The 19,469-nt window shown below is 38.8% G+C and overlaps 1 pseudogene; it reads left to right on the top strand.

Moving 5' to 3' along the window:
• The window catches only part of LOC111893538 (heat shock cognate 70 kDa protein-like), a 16,983-nt pseudogene extending 4,354 nt beyond the window's left edge, over positions 1 to 12,629 (top strand).
• Positions 12,630 to 19,469: the final 6,840 nt, after the last annotated feature.

The following is a 19,469-nucleotide window of genomic DNA, read 5'->3' as shown; positions in this document are numbered from 1 at the left end:
TCTGGACCACTCTCTGGCCGGTCCAAGGAAATCTTCAAGCTACTCGCCGAGTCTGCTCATCGGACTCGGCGAGTCCAATCCATGCAATCACTCAAACTTGCTTCTAAGGTCAGATCTACTCCAACAATTCATAGATCTGGCCCTCCTAGACTGATTCATCACGTAAAGTCCTAGCCTTGATGCATTAACAACCTCTATATGCCTAATTATGAAGAATCTTCAACAAATCTCACTACACAAGGTCATGACCTCCATTGTTCTCTATAAAGCTTGAGGAATGAGACTTTCTGGACCTCTATGGATCCAGATCCGAAGTCTCATCACTAGCATGGGACTATATGGCCATCAAATCAACTCAACAAGGCCACAAGAAACCCTAAAATCGGCTATACTTCACAAAACAGGAGATGAGTCGAAATTATACCTTTAGATTAAAGGGTCAAGCTTCCAATCCACCAAATAGCAGCCCCCTTTGCCTCCTCTTGGCTAGAGCCTCCTTCTTCCTTGCTAAACAACACACAAATGTCAAGAAATGCCTCCTTTCACTCTCAAATCGCCAAAGCACTTTTAGGGTTTCTCTCTATGGACTGATGGATGCAAATGACGGCCATAAGGCCATTTAAATAGGTCCCAAACCCGAGAAATTAGGGTTTCATTAAACAGCGTGGACTCGCCGAGTCCATATTCTGGACTCGCCGAGTCCGAACGAATCCCGCGTCCAGAATCGCAACCCTACTCGGCGAGTCTGAGCTCCAACTCGCCGAGTCCCTTCTCAAAACTCAAAATATTAAAACAATAAAATACCTGGAGATCCGGGCTGTTACAATTCTCCCCCACTAGGATTAGACTTCGCCCTCGAAGTCTCGCTCTAAAATAGCTCCGGATGCTGAGCCCGCATCTCACCGACCTGAAACTCAAGCTCGGACCGGCGTCTGTCTGCATAACTCTTCTGTCGACTCTGGGCGGTCAACAACCTCTGTCTGACCTGCTGAATCTGCTCTGTCGTCTGAAGCACGATCTCGGTACTGCCCATCACTCTCTGCCCGACCTCTCCCCAGCAAATGGGGGTCCGACACCTCCTACCATACAACAGCTCAAAGGGTGGCATACCAATGCTCGAATGATGGCTGTTGTTGTAGGAAAACTCTGCCAAGGGTAGATACGCATCCCAGCTACCCCCAAAATCCAACACACATGCTCGAAGCATGTCCTCAAGCGTCTGAATCGTCCGCTCACTCTGACCGTCTGTCTGGGGATGATATGCGGTACTAAAATGCAATCTAGTACCCAACTCCTCATGAAATTTCTTCCAGAATCTGGAAGTAAAGCGCACATCACGGTCTGAAACAATCGAGATCGGCACTCCATGTCGAGATACCACTTCTCTCACATATAACTCTGCCAACTTCTCTGCTGAAGAACTCTCACTGATGGCAAGGAAGTGAGCGCTCTTCGTCAACCTATCCACAATCACCCAAATTGCATCAACTCCCCTGGCAGTTCTCGGCAATTTGGTGATGAAATCCATAGTGATCTGTTCCCATTTCCATTCGGGAACCTCCAATGGCTGCAACTTGCCATGCGGTCTCTGGTGCTCGGCCTTAACCCTACGGCAGGTCAAGCACCTCTCAACGAACCACGCGACGTCCCTCTTCATACAGGGCCACCAATACTCTCTCCTCAAATCCAAATACATCTTCGTAGCCCCCGGATGGATCGAAAATTTCGACCGATGAGCCTCCTCCATCAAGGAAGTGCGCGTACCACCCACGAACGGTACCCAAATCCGACCCTGAAAAGTCATAAGCCCTCGCCCATCCGTAACGAATTCTGAAACCAAACCAACGACCCGTTCCCTCTTCTGCATCTCCGGCTGCACAGCCTCGGCCTGTGCCCCACGAATGGCATCCAATACCGGAGCTATCATGGTCAATCTCAAACATACATCTCGCAATGGAGTGCTCTCCGCCCTGCGGCTCAACGCATCGGCCACCACGTTGGCCTTGCCCGGGTGGTACAGGATCTCACAATCATAATCCTTGACCACATCTAACCACCTCCTCTGACGCATGTTTAGATTGGGCTGATCCATCAAGTACTTCAAGCTCTTATGGTCCGTGTATATCGTACATCGAACCCCATATAAGTAGTGGCGCCAAATCTTGAGGGCGAACACTACTGCCCCCAACTCTAGATCATGCGTGGGATATCTTGTCTCATGAGGCTTCAGCTGCCTCGATGCATATGCTATCACATGACCCCTCTGCATCAACACCGCACCCAACCCCAAAATCGATGCATCACAATATACTACAAAATCCTCCATCCCTTCCGGGAGAGCTAATACCGGGGCTTCGCACAACCTCTGGCGAAGTGTCTCAAAGGAGGTCTGCTGCTCGGGACCCCATGAAAATGCAACACCCTTCCGGGTCAACCTGGTGAGCGGCACTGCGATCTTGGAGAAATCCTTGATAAATCTCTGATAATACCCTGCTAATCCAAGGAAGCTCCTGATCTCAGACGGTGACTTTGGCACCTCCCAACCCATCACCGCCTCAACCTTGGCCGGATCGACCAGAATCCCTTCCTGGTTAACGAGATGTCCTAGGAACTGGACCTCCCGTAACCAAAAATCACACTTGGAGAACTTTGCATAAAGCTTCTCCGATCTCAGTACCCCAAGGACCTCCCTCAAATGTTCCTCATGCTGCTCCCTAGATCTCGAATACACCAGAATATCATCGATAAATACAATCACCGACCGATCCAACATCGGCCTACATACCCTGTTCATGAGATCCATGAACACCGCCGGGGCATTGGTGAGCCCAAAAGGCATCACCACAAACTCATAATGCCCATAACGCGTCCTGAAAGCTGTCTTCTGGACGTCCCCGTCTCGCACCCTCACCTGATGATATCCCGACCTCAAATCGATCTTGGAAAACCAAGATGCTCCCTGCAACTGATCAAATAGATCGTCGATCCTCGGCAACGGGTAACGGTTCTTGACCGTCAGCTTGTTCAACTCCCGGTAATCAATACACATCCGGTGTGAACCATCCTTCTTCTTGACAAACAGAATAGGTGCTCCCCACGGCGAGCTGCTCGGCCGAATAAATCCCTTCCCCAGCAACTCCTGAAGCTGCGAGGATAACTCTTGCATCTCTGGAGGTGCAAGACGATAAGGCACCTTAGCTATAGGCGCAGCCCCCGGAACCAAATCAATACCAAACTCTACTTGCCTCACAGGAGGTACTCCCGGCAGCTCCTCGGGAAAGACATCTGGAAACTCACATACCACCGGTACCTCCCCAACTGAACTCGGTCTCTCGGAAGTCACTCGCGTATCCATCACATACGCCACAAAACCCTTACAGCCCTGCTGTAGACACTGCCTCGCCCTGGCGGCCGAACAAAAGGCTGATCCCGAACGTGTACCCTCACCGTACACCGAAAGAACTCCCCCACTAGGGTCTCGTATACTCACCAGCTGACGCTCACAGTCGATGATCGCGCCGAATCCGCTCAACCAGTCCATTCCCACAATGACACAAACATCGCCCATCGCAATGGGAATCAGATCAATCGGAAACTCAATCCCGAAGATCTCTAACACACATCCCCGGAAAACCTCCGTGGCACAAATCACTCTATCATCAGCTATGGAGACTCTCAGAGGCCGACTCAGTGCCTCACGACTAGCACTGATATGCTGGCTAAAGGCCAAAGATACAAAAGACCGACTCGCACCCGAGTCAAATAACACTAAGGCAGGTACGGAATTCACAAGAAAAGTACCTACACATAACATATTATAAGCATAACATCATATGTCAAAATAAATACACGAAAGGAAACATACCAGCCACAACATCGGGCGCAGCGCGGACCTCCTCCGCAGTCAGCTGGAAGGCTCTCCCTCGAGCTCTCGGCGTCTCGGCCTTCACAGGCCGACTCTCTGCAACTCTGGCGGCGGCAGGAGCAGACCCCTGAGATGCTCCGCGCAACTGCGGACACTCGGCCTTCCGGTGTCCGGTCTGGTTGCAGTGAAAGCACACTGCAAACCCCTTGGGACAGTCCTTGGCCATGTGCCCCTCCTTACCACATTTGTAGCAAGACCCTGCTCGGCAGACTCCGTCATGACCCTTGCCGCACTTTCCGCAAGTGCGGCCCTTCTGGCTCCCTGGTCTGGGATCAGCAGGCTTGGCCCGCTTGGCGGCCGGCTGCGACAACGCCGGTCGCCGATCCCTCCCCTGAGACTCTGCCTTCTCCCTGGCCTGGGTCTCAAGCTCAATCTCCCTCTTCCGGGCATTTGCCTGAAGCTCGGCAAATGTCCGGTACGAGGAGTTCGCAGCGAACTCCCGAATATCCCTCCTCAAGATGCTCAAGTAGCGGCTCATACGTGCCTGCTCAGTGGACACGTGCTCAGGGCAGAACATCGCCCTCTCGTGGAACATCCTCGTGATCGCTGTAACAGACTCAGTACCCTGCTTGAGGGTCAGAAACTCCTGTGCTAAACGCTCCCTCTCCACCTGGGGAACGTACTCATCCCGAAACATAGTGGTGAACCTCTCCCAGGTCACCGCAGAAAGCTCAGCAGGCGAATAATGCGCTGTCACAAACTTCCACCAGTCCTTCGCTCCCAAGCGAAGCTGGTTCAGCGCGAACCGTACCTTCAAATGCTCAGGAGACGAGCAAGTGAAGAAACACCCCTCAATATCAGATATCCACCTCATAGCTGCCACCGGATCCTGAGTACCATCAAACTCTGGTGGTTTTGTGTTGCTGAACTCACAGAATAGCAACGCATCCCCACCCTGCGGCCTCGCAGCAGCAATCGCTGCGGTAGCCGCTGCAGCAGCAGCCTCAGAAAGAGCAGCATAACGCTCATCAAACGTCTCAATCAAGGTGGTCTTTATAGACCCAAACATCTCCGGTATCTCTGCCCTGATGGCCGCAGCCACCTCCTCCTGAATGATCCGGCGGATCTCCTCCTCACTGGTACCACTGCTCTCGGGCATCAAACGTGTCCTCACCATGATCTACCTCTGAAATACAACATACGATAATTTAGAATCCACACGAGTATGCTCACACTCGACAACTCTTTTCTCCTTGATTCTTGGCATTCCAAAGATTCTGAGTTAGGCTGCACACTGCTCCGGTGCTTCCAGTAGTACGGGCCCAATACTACTGTCCGCACCGCACCAGAATACACTCCAAGTCCTTCTCTTTGGATCCCAGGTCTCAAGTACTTTATCATGCATAGACTACTCCCTAATAGATTTCTCATAAGTCCCTTGCTGCTACCTACTCACTCTCAAGCATCTCATAGCAGCTCACCCCTCTCTAGGCTAAGGCATCACACATCAGGCCACTCTAGTCCTAATAGCAATACCTAGCCTACTCTAGCATGCGGATACATCATATCAATATCAATATCACATAATATATATAAAGGTATTTTTGGGAAATCACCGTTCGGGCGCTGACTGATCGTACACACATCTCTTGCTCTGCGTTTTTCGAAAATCTTTTACTCTTTTTGAAAATACATCTCAAATCCTCAGTTTGAGTTCAAATATGCCCGAAGGTGTACTCGAATCCCTCAAACCAAGGCTCTGATACCAACTTGTAACACTGAAAATTTTAAAATTTATTTTTCACAATTTATAAAAAGCATTTCTCTCTTAACTTCATAAAACATCAAATTTCAAATTCCAAAATGTATCATACAAATCCCAAGATCACATAATTATATCGAATTCCTCTATGTGTGTACAGATCAAGCCGGCGCCTTCCCACGGTCATCGCTAGTACCTGAAACAACAACACTAACACTGTAAGCACAAAGCTTAGTGAGTTCCCCAAAATACCACACATAAAACACATATTAGCCACTCGAGGCCATAACTCTATGGGTCCGTGCACCCAACTCTGTGAACCCTCAGGTTCTAACTCTAGGAACCTTCCGGTTCCAACTCTATAAGCATGCACAACATAAATCACATAGACATCATGTAGTACAACACATAGCATACACATAACATACACATACTCTATCACATGACTCTGGTTACCTACTCAAGGTAAAGTATAGTGAGAAAACTCACCTCGCGTGTCTCAGTATCTCACGATCTTTGGAAATCCCTCGTACTCGATCCTCCGAGCTCTACTCCTCCTATAACATCACAAGACTCTAATTAACACTTTTATCTCTAAGGTTGACTATTCCTAAGAAGTCAACACAGGTCAACGGTCAACGGTCAACGGTCAACTTTGACCGGACTCGGCGAGTGCCCGCGGCAACTCGGCGAGTCTAGACGTTTTCACCAACTCTCTAGGATTCCCTTTCTACACGTCGAGTACTCCCCCTGACTCGACGAGTTCCACCTGGAAGAATCGCGGGACCACCCCGACTCAACTCGCCGAGTCTCAAGAACGACTCGGCGAGTCCCAGCTCGACTCAGATCACATGACAATCCTCTCTAACTCGCCCTGACTCACTGGGTCAACTCCTGACTCGTCTGGACCACTCTCTGGCCGGTCCAAGGAAATCTTCAAGCTACTCGCCGAGTCTGCTCATCGGACTCGGCGAGTCCAATCCATGCAATCACTCAAACTTGCTTCTAAGGTCAGATCTACTCCAACAATTCATAGATCTGGCCCTCCTAGACTGATTCATCACGTAAAGTCCTAGCCTTGATGCATTAACAACCTCTATATGCCTAATTATGAAGAATCTTCAACAAATCTCACTACACAAGGTCATGACCTCCATTGTTCTTTATAAAGCTTGAGGAATGAGACTTTCTGGACCTCTATGGATCCAGATCCGAAGTCTCATCACTAGCATGGGACTATATGGCCATCAAATCAACTCAACAAGGCCACAAGAAACCCTAAAATCGGCTATACTTCACAAAACAGGAGATGAGTCGAAATTATACCTTTAGATTAAAGGGTCAAGCTTCCAATCCACCAAATAGCAGCCCCCTTTGCCTCCTCTTGGCTAGAGCCTCCTTCTTCCTTGCTAAACAACACACAAATGTCAAGAAATGCCTCCTTTCACTCTCAAATCGCCAAAGCACTTTTAGGGTTTCTCTCTATGGACTGATGGATGCAAATGACGGCCATAAGGCCATTTAAATAGGTCCCAAACCCGAGAAATTAGGGTTTCATTAAACAGCGTGGACTCGCCGAGTCCATATTCTGGACTCGCCGAGTCCGAACGAATCCCGCGTCCAGAATCGCAACCCTACTCAGCGAGTCTGAGCTCCAACTCGCCGAGTCCCTTCTCAAAACTCAAAATATTAAAACAATAAAATACCTGGAGATCCGGGCTGTTACATATATATATATATATATATATATATATATATATATATATATATATAAAGATTTCATAACTTTTAAAAATATGACACACCCTAAGAATAATGCTTTGTGTGTTTTAAAATCATATTTTTTTCTACTAAAACACTAACAATGTGGCTCTATATAGGATACATATCTCTGTTTTAATAAAAAAAAATAAGTTTACTCTGTTTTTGTCATGTGTCAACTTAATAAACATCTTAATTAATGTCTGCTTACTTATCAACCTACTGATTCTCCATTTCAAATTTAAAATTTTAAATTTTTTATTCTGAATATATTAAATTAATAACATTAGAATAAAAATAAAAATGTATTAGTTAAATATGATCTTATTTTTTATTTATTTAAAATTTAAATATTATTTAATATAATAGTGTACACTTTTAAATTATAATAATTCTTAAATAAATGATGATTTTTTATACATACATTTGATAACAATTATTAAATAAATTGTTATTTATTATTTGAAACATGAGGGTAAAATAATTATTATTCTGATATATATATATATATATATATATATATATATATATATATATATATATATATATATATATATATATATATATATATATATATATATATATATATATATATTTCATAACTTTTAAAAACATGACACACCCTAACAATAATGTTTTGTGTATTTTAAAATCATATTTCTTTATGTTTTTGCTAAAACACTAACAATGTGGCTCTATATAGAATACATATCTCTTCGTTTTAATAAATAAAATAAGTTTATTCTTTTTTTGTCATATGTCATCTTAATAAGCATCTTAATTTATGTCAGGTTACTTTTCAACCTATTGATTCTCCATTTCAAATTTTAAATTTTTGATTTTTTATTCTGAATATATTAAATTATTAACATTAGAATAAAAGTTAAAATGTATTAGTTAAATGTGATGTTATTTGTTTTTTTTTTTTTGAAAGTTTAATTGTTATTTAATAAAATAGTGTACACTTTTAAATTATAATATTCCTTAAAAAAATGATGATTTTGTATATTTACATTTGATAACAATTATTAAATAAATTGTAATTTATTATTTGAAACATAAGGGTAAAATAATTATTATTTTGATATATATATATATATATATATATATATATATATATATATATATATATATATATATATATAGATTTTAAAACTTTTAAAAACATGACACACCCTAAGAATAATGTTTTGTGTGTTTTAAAATGATATTTTTTTCATGGTTTTTGCTAAAACACTAAGAGTGTGGCTCTATATAGGATACATATCACTTTGTTTTAATAAAAAAAATTATTCTATTTTTGTCATCTGTGATCTTAATTAATGTCAGGTTACTTATCAACCTATTGATTCTCCATTTTAAATTTAAAATTTTAGATTTTTTATTCTAAATATATTAAATTAATAACAGTAGAATAAAAATTAAAATGTATTAGTTAAATATGATGTTATTTTTTATTTATTTAAAATTTGAATGTTATTTAATATAATAGTGTAGACTTTTAAATTATAATAATTCTTTATTGTGGGTTGTATTTCCAATAATAATAATAATAATAATAATAATAATAATAATAATAATAAGGATAATATAGTTTAAAACTTTAAATGGATGTCATCTCTCTAAGGTTGGACGAAGCGTCATTGGAATGGGGTGTAGAATGTGTTCTTTTCGTTTATATTTTGTTGCAGTTTACAACTAACAATTATAAAACCGCACACGTCCGTGCAGAAAAGGAGGTGCGGAATGGGAGTGGGGTATAGAAACCACACCTTCTCTTTTCTGTTTTGATTGGTTAGGTTTTTCTTTTTTATTTTTTTTTCAGTTTTTTAATATTTATTAAATTATATACATACTAAAAAATTTTAAAAAATATATCTAAATTTATGGTTTTTAATTCCCTACAAAATGAATATAATATTTGTGTGGAATATATTATTTAAAAAAAAGTGAAAGATCATTCTTATACACACTCTAAATTTTGATGAGGGAAAGAAAACTAAGAAAAAGGCCAATATGACATTGATCCTTTCCACACACACCCTCGAGTCTAAGTAACATCAATAGTATGCTTCCTTTTTCACATATTGTGCATCTATCTACTTATCTACATAAAGCTATTAAACAACAAGAAACATTGTCTTAGTAAGTTCATCAATATGTAAGCACTTTTCTTCAATTTGCATATTAAAATTTCTTTTCTAGCTATTTAAAATCCTATGTGTTGTGTCATATCAATCCTATGGGTCTTACACCAGTTATAAAATATGCAATTCTTATACTTCTATAATAATCAAGACTAATCATATTTTTATCATTTTTACTACCAGGGAGAATATATCATTGTAGTTGGCTCTTTTTACAGTTCGAAAATCCATGATTACCAATATTGCGAAAGTACATTTTGTTGACCTAGATCATTTTTCTTCTATATTTTCATCACCTACGTATTTAGTAATGTTGTTTCTCTGTGAACTTAACCAAATATGATCTCTAGGTCTTTTCATGTGAACTCATATCTTCCATTAAAGCTTACTTCTATTGTAAAAATTCTTTCATTTTGAACTCCTATGCACAAGACTATGCCTCACCATTTTTAGTCGATGGAAAATAATTTTCTAATAAAGCGATTCTAATATATGCTTCAATTATGTAATGGATCTCCTTAATGTTGTATTTTTGGAATCTACTTTGTTTGATCTCCTTAAGGATTCTTTCACTTTTAACTCTTACGCACAAGACTAAGTCTAAATATCCAAGATTTGATTATTGGGTTAGATTGTTGCAAAAGGAAAGTGACTCTATGTAACCCTCTCAATATCCAAGATTTGATTATCGTATTATACAATACTATCCAACCCCGTTTCTAACATTTTATGTATTTGCTTGTGTTTTTTGTAATTGTTAAAAGATGATAATGTGACAGAACTACAAATAGTTGGAATCAAGTTAAATGAGTATAAATATTTTAATGAATAGTCATTTTATTTCATATAATGTAGGTTTGAATTGAAAGCATTATGGTTGGGAAAAAAGCTATTGGTATTGACCTTGGAACAACATATTCTTGTGTGGCTGTTTGGCAACATGAGCACGTTGAGATCATACCCAATGAGCAAGGTAACAGGACGACACCATCTTGTGTTTCTTTCAATGAAGTCGGACGCCTAGAGGTGAAAGTGCTAAGAACCAGATGAATATGAACCCCACCAACACAATTTATGGTTTGTATTTTATTGTCTTTTGTTATAGGCAGTTTGAGTTTATAAAAGTGTCTTCATTCGTAATTGATTATTACAAACTTGACTTTTCAGATGCAAAACGATTGATTGGAAGGAGATTTAACGACACCAAGCTTCAAGAAGACATGAAGTTATGGCCTTTTAAAGTTATAAAAGGGACTAACGACATTCCAAAAATTGTAGTTGACTACAATGGTGAAAAGGAGTTTTTTGCAGAGGAAATTTCATCCATGGTTCTTGTGAAATTGAAACAAGTTGCAGAGGCATACCTTGGTGAAACCGTGACAGATGCAGTCATCACAGTGCCAGCTTATTTTGATGATTCCCAACGTCAAGCCACAAAGGATGCTGGTTATGCTGCTGGACTAAATGTTCTACAAATAATCAATGAACCTACAGCTGCTGCAATCGCTTATGGATTAGATATGAAAACTGATATAACTCATGACACAAATGTGCTCATCTTTGATTTGGGTGGTGGAACATTTGACGTCTCTATTGTCACCATTAATAACAACGGTAATATAACTGTGAAAGCTGTTGCTGGTGACACTCACTTAGGTGGTCAGGACTTTGATAATGCAATGGTGGAACACTTTATGATGCAATTCAACCAAAAGCACAAGACAGACATGGGTGAGAATATAAAAGCAATGGGGCGATTAAGGGTAGCTTGTGAAAAAGCAAAACAAGTACTCTCTTCAACTATAGAAACTACTATCGAAATAGATGTTTTGCATCAGGGTATTGATTTTTCTATGGGAATAACCCGTGCAAAATTTGAAGATCTCAATGAAGATTTATTTAGTAAGTGCATACTGTTAGTGGAGAAATGTTTGGGTGACGCTGAAATGAATAAGAAAGATGTAAATGACATAGTACTCGTTGGTGGGTCAACTAGGATACCCATGATACAAAAAATGTTGAAAGACTTCTTCAACGGGAAAGAGCTTTCAAAGAATATCCATGCTGACGAAGCGGTTGCTTATGGCGCAGCAATTCTTGCTGCAAAGTTAAATGGTGAAATGAATCAAAAAGTGAACAACTTAGTGTTGTTGGATGTCGTCCCTCTTTCACTTGGTGTAAGCATGCATGATGGCTTTTTATCTGTTATAATCCAAAGAAATTCCCCAATACCTATCAAAAAGCAAAGAATTTCTTGTACCATTGTGGATAACCAAAGTACTATTACTCTTGATGTCTATCAAGGTGAGAGAAGTAGAGCTATGGACAATAACTGGTTAGGGAAATTCCAAGTTGCAGTACCAGTTGCACCAAAGGGTAAGTTACTGATAAATGTGGTCTTTGAAGTTGATGTTAATGGTATTTTAAATTGCTCGGCAGAGGAGGTAACCGCTGGCCTAAAGAAAAAGTTTAGAATCAGTGATGACAAGCAAAGACTTTCAAAGGAAGTGATCGAAAAAATGCTAAAAGATGCTGAAAAGTACAAACTTGATGATAAGGAGTATAAGAAGAAGGTTTTTGCACACAATGCGTTGGAGGAATACGTCTACGACGTGAAGGCCAAAAGCAAAAGCATAGGAAGTATTGATAACACAAAGATCCCAAAGGAAGAATTGGAAAAAATGGAAAATGTGATAGAGAGCGCAAACCAACTTCTTGATCTAAACAAGCTTGAAGATGTTGATATGTATGAGAAAACCCTAAATGAGTTGGAAAAGGTATGTGCTCCAATCATTGCGCAACTTGTGAAGTAAGATTAATTTGTTTATGGTGGAAAATGAGTGATATTGTGGTAGTAATGTTTTTTTTATATGCTATGGGCTTGTTTTTATTTTTCAGTAAGAGTTGGACTTTGGTTCAACATTAAGCAATGAATTTGACTTGATCATGTTTGACTTGATCATATTTTTCAAGTGTGTAACGTATGAATTTGACATGATCAAGAGTAATACTGTCGTGTATAGCACGTATGAATTAATTATGTGTGTATGAATTTGGTTTGATCATGTGTGTATGAATGAGATTTATTTCTCCTTTTTTTTCAAGTTTGTTTAGATTGGTGAATAATTGTTTCCAGGTAAGAATGAAAGTAAATAAACAGAAAAGTATTGAAACTCAAATAATACATGATTGTTTTTATTTTCAAGCTCCTATAAAGGCTTACAAAATGGCCATTATGTTATATGGTGAAGCTAAATTTCGCAGCTGCCAAATTTACTACAATCTTAGGAACATTAAAAATTGACAACAATTTTCCTTAATTGAGGGGGTGTTTGGATAAATATGTTTTTAGCTTATTAGCTTATTGTTTATTAGCTTACTAGTTTATAATCCGTGGAAACCACGGTTAGAAAATTAATTAAACTTTCTAAATAAAAACTCAAAACTATTAATTAATAATTTTATATAACTTATTAATTAAAATATATTGTTTTGTTATATATAAAATTATAATCGTTGATTCAAATAAATACGTAAAATATATCATCTTATAATTTGTATAAATTTTATTTTATTATAATTTGTATAAACTTTATTTTATTTTTATTCTAATATTATTAATATTAATTTAATGTAATTAAAATGTGATTTAAATTTTGAAATTTGAAATTTGAAATGGATAATTAATAGATTGACAAGTGCCATGATATTAATTACAAGTGTCAATAGATTGACAAGTGTCATGATATTAATTACAATGCCTAACATTGTGACACATGGCAAAAGAACTACTCTTTTATTAGATAGGGAGATTGCGGTGGGAATAAGCAGTTTTTTAAAAAGTTTTTGGATTAGCTTACTTATCTTATTCCCACCACAATAAACAATAAGCATTCCCCCATGCTTATTAAAATCGGTTTGTTTAGTTTATTCCTACCACAATAAGTTGTTTTTTTAAGCTTCGTATCCAAACACTTCAACTCAGCTTATTGTAGTGAAAATAAGCAATAAGCAGCCACTTTTTTCCCTATCCAAACACCCCCTTACCTATTAAATATAAATAAGGTAAAAACAAAAGTTATAGAATTCCAATATACTGCCGTAAAATATAGTTGGGGAAAATTATTATTCGGGGGCGCAAAAGTGGAATTTTCATGCCAATATAGCGGTAAATCACGACCGACCGACCGTTTTTATGAGCACCGGTCCACCAAGAGCTTTCCAATAATTTATTGCGGCCTCCAAATTCCTGATAGATAAAAAGTTTTGCCGGTTTTAATTTGGGCATCTTTTAGCCCGGTTTGTCATGGTCTCATTTCTCCATAAACGATTACGGCACACAGACTGAAAAATGACATGTCTTATTTTGAACTATAGCAGTTCTAGCTACTATTGTAATTGTAATAATAATACAATGTTGTAACAAAACAAGCACAACCAAACACCAATTTAATGATGCAAACCCTTTTAGGTAAACCAGTAAGGAAAATCTTATTAAACTTCAATAATCGACAATGGAAGAGAGGTATATGAATTGACAAAACATTGTATAAGAGAACAATATGATGAATGCATATGAAATGATGCGTCTTATAAGATACCCTTACATAGATTCTAAATCAATTAAAAAAACTATTAGCCATTAGGATGTAGCCTTAAATCATTACTAATTTTTTTTTTCAAATGACATTCTAAATATATGCAGATTGTAAGTATTAGATTTGTAACACTAATTAGCCGTAGCTATGTTAATGCACAAGTTATAATTATGTCAATGCGTAAAGTGCAATTTTCATCCCTCAATTTTGTAAATCCATCACGTACAACCTCTTTATTTTGTAAAATAATATTTTTCAACCATATAATTTTTGAAATATCACTTTCTTCCCCTCCACCTCTAACTTTTTAAAATGTCCCTTTCACATCTTCACAATTTATCCCTCAACTTTGTATAATAACAATGGTTCAGGTCATTTCCTGATTTGTGATTGTGGACCAAAATTCGACAGTGTAAACGCTTTGGGCTTTAAATAAGTGAAGTGTAGACCTCATTGAAATTTTATAATGTTGGTTATGAGATCTAAACCATTGATTTGTATGTTGGGACCGAAGGGTAGAAATGGAAAAGTTATATTTCGGGTTTCTTGCATGGATTATGGTTTTTGTTTAGTATATGACTATATGTTACGACAAAAGTAACTAGTTAGGATTGTGGGCTCTTCAATACATTTTTGTGCATATAAAGAACATCGAAAATAGAGTTGAAATGAAGAAGTTATGGTTGTTTAATGATGAGTTGGGAAATAAGAGTTTTGTGAAGAAGGAAGTTATTGAAGGTGTGCTTGGGGAGTCCAAGGCTTGTAGATCTAGACTTTACTCTTCTCAACATCCTCCAGGAGGTATAATGCTTTAATCTTGCTGGTCCATATGCTAGATTTCTTTAGATTCTTGATTTTTATGTTCTTTGGTCCCATAACCCTGAGTCCTGTGAGTATAAGCTACTCCAGACCTTGTGGTTGTCATTCCTTGTGAAATATGAGATTGAGGAGTCATAAAAATGGGACCTTGGCATTCTTTATGCATTCATGCAAGTGTTTTTGGACACTAAAAGGTGTTAGGAAACTAGAGTTTTGGATTTGAGCTTTATCTAGCCATGCAAAGGCATAAAATTAGGAACTTTATCACTCTAGATGTTTATTAGGACCAAATCTGAGCAATAGATGGCTGGTCTTTATGGATTAACAGTTAAAATTGGAAATGGCTTAACACTATGTTATGCAGGGAAATTAGAGTTTGAATTTGAGCTTTATCTACCCATGAAAAGGCATAAAGTTAGGAGCTTTATCACTCTAGATGTTTATTCGGACCAGATCTTAACAATAGATGGTTGGTATTTATGGATTAAGAGTTTAAAATTAAAATGGTTTAAGAGTGTGTGAGATCTATCCACTTAGTGATCGAGGTTAGTCTCTTCAATCTACACGTTGGTCAAAGGCACCGATGTTGGGCGACTGGATTGTGTTATATAGGATGCTCGTAGTCTTTATGACCTTGCATGTGTATGATGGGCCCTTTATATCTAGTACTTATGGTTCCAAGGGAAAGAGCTCGACAAGATTGTACCGCATCCACCAGTGTTCTGTGTGATTGGATTTGTTTTTTACTCTGATGTTTATGTGACATGTTTTACACTCTGATAGGATTTAGGGTTTAAAAGAATGCTTGTTATTGACAGATTCAAACTGTTAACACAATTTTTGAACCCTACATTAACACAAATTGTTAAGTTTGCATAAATTCAACATATCTTATCATAATATTTGAGGAAAACCCTAGAATTCTCCCTCTTCTTCTCGTTCATGAGCCATCAATGTGCGAATCTCACGAATATCAACTTGAATCTTCAAAAATTCTTCCACATGTTGATATAAGCGGAATGCTTGAGATCGAGTTTTAGTTGTCATTGAACCATTGTGAACCAAAGGCAGTTGAACCATGGTGAACCAGAGGTAGGTCGGACCAAGACTCTTGCTTTCCGACCTACTAACTTCCGTTATTAACTGTTTTACTCTTTATTACGCCTTCTAGATAACACTCTTTCTTTAATAATTTGTGCCAATTAATTTTGGACTCCTATCATTTTTCATTCCAAATTTGAATCTATAATCACTTTTGAATCCTTTCAATGTTCGAAGTGTTGCCGATAGCAGTGATTCGTTTTTGTTATCGCTCCCATAATCCAAGATTAAGTTGTGTCTTAACCTTTGATTGGAGAAAACTGAGCAGAACAATGTTTATAGCATAAACAATATATAATATGGTATTCTCCTGTCTGTTTCAAAGAAATTTCTATTTCGGTGAATAAAAAAGTATACATGACACCTCTATATAAAATACATTGACGTATTAACTAATCTGATTGGCTTCTTTCACTTTCGCCAGATCCAACCCTTTTTTCTTTTACCTAATTTTACATTTTTTGATTAAAAAAAACCCTCTTATTTACTCAAATAATGGAGTGTTAGGAATGATATCACTCCCTATATAAAGCTAAGAATAAGGTACTAGCGAGGCGGTGGGCAAAAAAATGACATGATCACAGTAAAAAATAGACCTAGACAAAAGGATTGGTTTCAAACTGAATCCAAGAAAAGACTGAGACCGGACCGGTCAAAAACGAGACTTGGACCAAAAAAGCTGGTCCTAAAAAGACCGGATCAAGACCATCCAAGGAATGGTCCGAGAAAAACCATACCGTTCTAAGACAGATCTCAAAAAAGTCCGGACCGTTCCTAGATCGACACAAGACCGGTCCGAGACCGACCCGAGACCGGTTTGAGACCGATCTAAAAAAACTGGAAGTCAAATATTATATATATATATATATATATATATATATATATATATATATATATATATATATATATATATATATATATATATATATATGTAACAACCCGGATTTTCAGGTATCTTTTATGCTTTCATTTTTTGATGTTATGTGAGGGGACTCGGCGAGTTGGAGCTCAGACTCGCCGAGTAGGATCGCAATTCTGGACGCGGGTTCGCGCCTGGACTCGGCGAGTCCGTGCTATTTAATGAAAGCCTAATTTCTCGGGTTTGGGACCTATTTAAGGGGCCTTATGGCCGTCATTTGTGCTCACCAGTCCTTTGAGTGAAACCCTAATCGAGTGTGAGCGTTTGGAGCAAAGTAGGAGGCCATTATTGATCTTGGAGGTGTCATCTTGCAAGGGAAAGGGAGGATCAGCTAAGGGAAAGCAAGAGGAGCCACTTCCTGAGAGTTTGGGGTCCAGAACATCGTATTTGAGGTAATATTTTCGAGCTATCCTCTGCTATGTTGATGTTTACATTGATTTATGGCTTATTGAGCCCTTTTGTGGCTAGATCTAGTGCTCCCTTGGCCCCTTAAGCGATTTAGACCATAGATCTGGACCCTTGGAGGTCCAGAGTGTCCCTTTGTGTAACGCCTGTGTTTCCGGGCTTGCCATTTTTAGCAATGTAATAGTCTAGGTTAACCTTTGTAACCCATTTTGAAATAATAAGAATGTATTATTTGAGTATTATGTGTTTTGTGCTTAATTGCTTAATTATGTGGTCTGATTAATTAAGAATAAAAATAAGCGTCAAAATTTAAGTGTAAAATAAACTTAATATCTTTGGTTAATGTTGTAGTAGTTGAAACGAGGTTTTCGAATATATATAGAACGCCCAAATCTGACTTCGTATGAGGAAGTTATGATTTATCGAAGTTTCGACTTAGCGGTGTGCAGCCTGAAATACTCGAATTGAGATCGAGCGGTTTTTAGCCGAAGCAATCTAAATGAGAATCGAAGATCTCATTGTTGGTATCGAAGCGATAAAAAGTTAGGCGAGAACGGACGTCAAACGAAGAAGTTATGAATTTATAACGAAGTTTTTCTGTCGCGGCCTATTAAAAATAAATAATAAAAATAAATTCAAAATTAGCCGACGGAGTCTAAACGAAAGTTGTAGAGCGTAGTCTCACCTTTCTGTGGATATAAAGAACGTCGAAAACGGAGTTCGTATGAAGAAGATATGAATTTCCGAAGTTTATTAATTAATTTGTATTTATTTTTAAATCAAAATTCGGAAGCCTTATCCGAAGGCGAGTCATCGATCTGATCCGAGGTACGCGTCGCGTACTCGAGTACGCCCCGCGTACTCCGAGGGTGTCGACATCGCAGCAAGTGGCTTCGGATACGTAAGCGATGACGTTTCTCGGACCAGTACGCGTACGTGCGAGGCTCAGCCCCTATAAAAGGCTTGCGAGGGCAGCCGAGAGTTTTGTTCATTTCTTCTCTTCTCTCTCCCGTTTTGCATCGTTTTGCGTGCCAGAAATACCCCGAAGCCCCGGTATCATACTCTAGCCCCGAGGCAAGTCACGAGATCCCGAAGATCCCGAAAAGTGCGGTTCCCGAGCCGAAGCTCTGCCCGCGAGAAGTTCGATTTTTGTGGAGATCTTCCAGATCTGCTGTGGATTACTACTTCTGCAAGTCGTAGTGCTGTCCGATCATCTTCTGATCAAGTGAGTGTATACTACCTTTCATAAACACGATAATAATACAAGTGCAGTTTGAGTGTATTAAGTAAATTGTGGTTTATATGTGTGAGGGTGCAGTTACTTTCTTCTAACAAGTAACTATGAAGTATTTTATGCGATATACTTGTTATGTGTATATTTTGTGATTGTATGCGTGAATGGATATTCACTTTATTCCATCTCATAGATCTGAATTGCTTTCTATGAAATACGTGTTATGTGGTATGCCTCATCTGTATGTGGAATATATATATTGAATGAAAATGATATACAGGTTATTAACTATGTATGAAAATATATATTCTTATCTACTAATATGTTGGGTAGAACATGGGTAGATAGTTGGTGTGTAATAAACAGATGAGAGGCCTCGATGTTGTTGTTGTTGTTGATCTAGTTATTCAGCGGAGTATGGATAACGACCACGGACTCTTTCTAGACAGTCCAGTGGAACGCTAGCAGGTTCATAACCTGTAGGTGTTGTGAACGATGTGTTCACCGGGGTACTCTATCCCCTTCATGGTTGCCTTTAGGATATCTATTGTTGAGGAAACCCCTTCGCAGTGATGTCCGTCCCGATGAAAATCCTAGATTAGGTCCCTTGAGATAGATGTTGTTTTAGGGACGTAAAGTGAGGATAACGGGAATGGGTAATCGGGATAGTGATTGGTTGGTGAAATTAAATATAACTTATTTATTGTGGGTTGAAAACACTATATGCTCACCAGGCTCCCAAGCCTGACCCACTCAGTTTTATTTGTATTACAGGAAGTGGCACAAGGGCGTAAGATGGATGGATCATCTTGTTGTTTTGTTTACAAGTCTGTATATGTATATATTTGTTGAATGACT

The sequence above is a fragment of the Lactuca sativa genome, chromosome 1 (genome assembly GCF_002870075.4).
Source record: "Lactuca sativa cultivar Salinas chromosome 1, Lsat_Salinas_v11, whole genome shotgun sequence".
Taxonomy (NCBI): Eukaryota; Viridiplantae; Streptophyta; class Magnoliopsida; order Asterales; family Asteraceae; genus Lactuca; species Lactuca sativa.
This window is presented reverse-complemented; position numbering and strand designations above follow the sequence as displayed.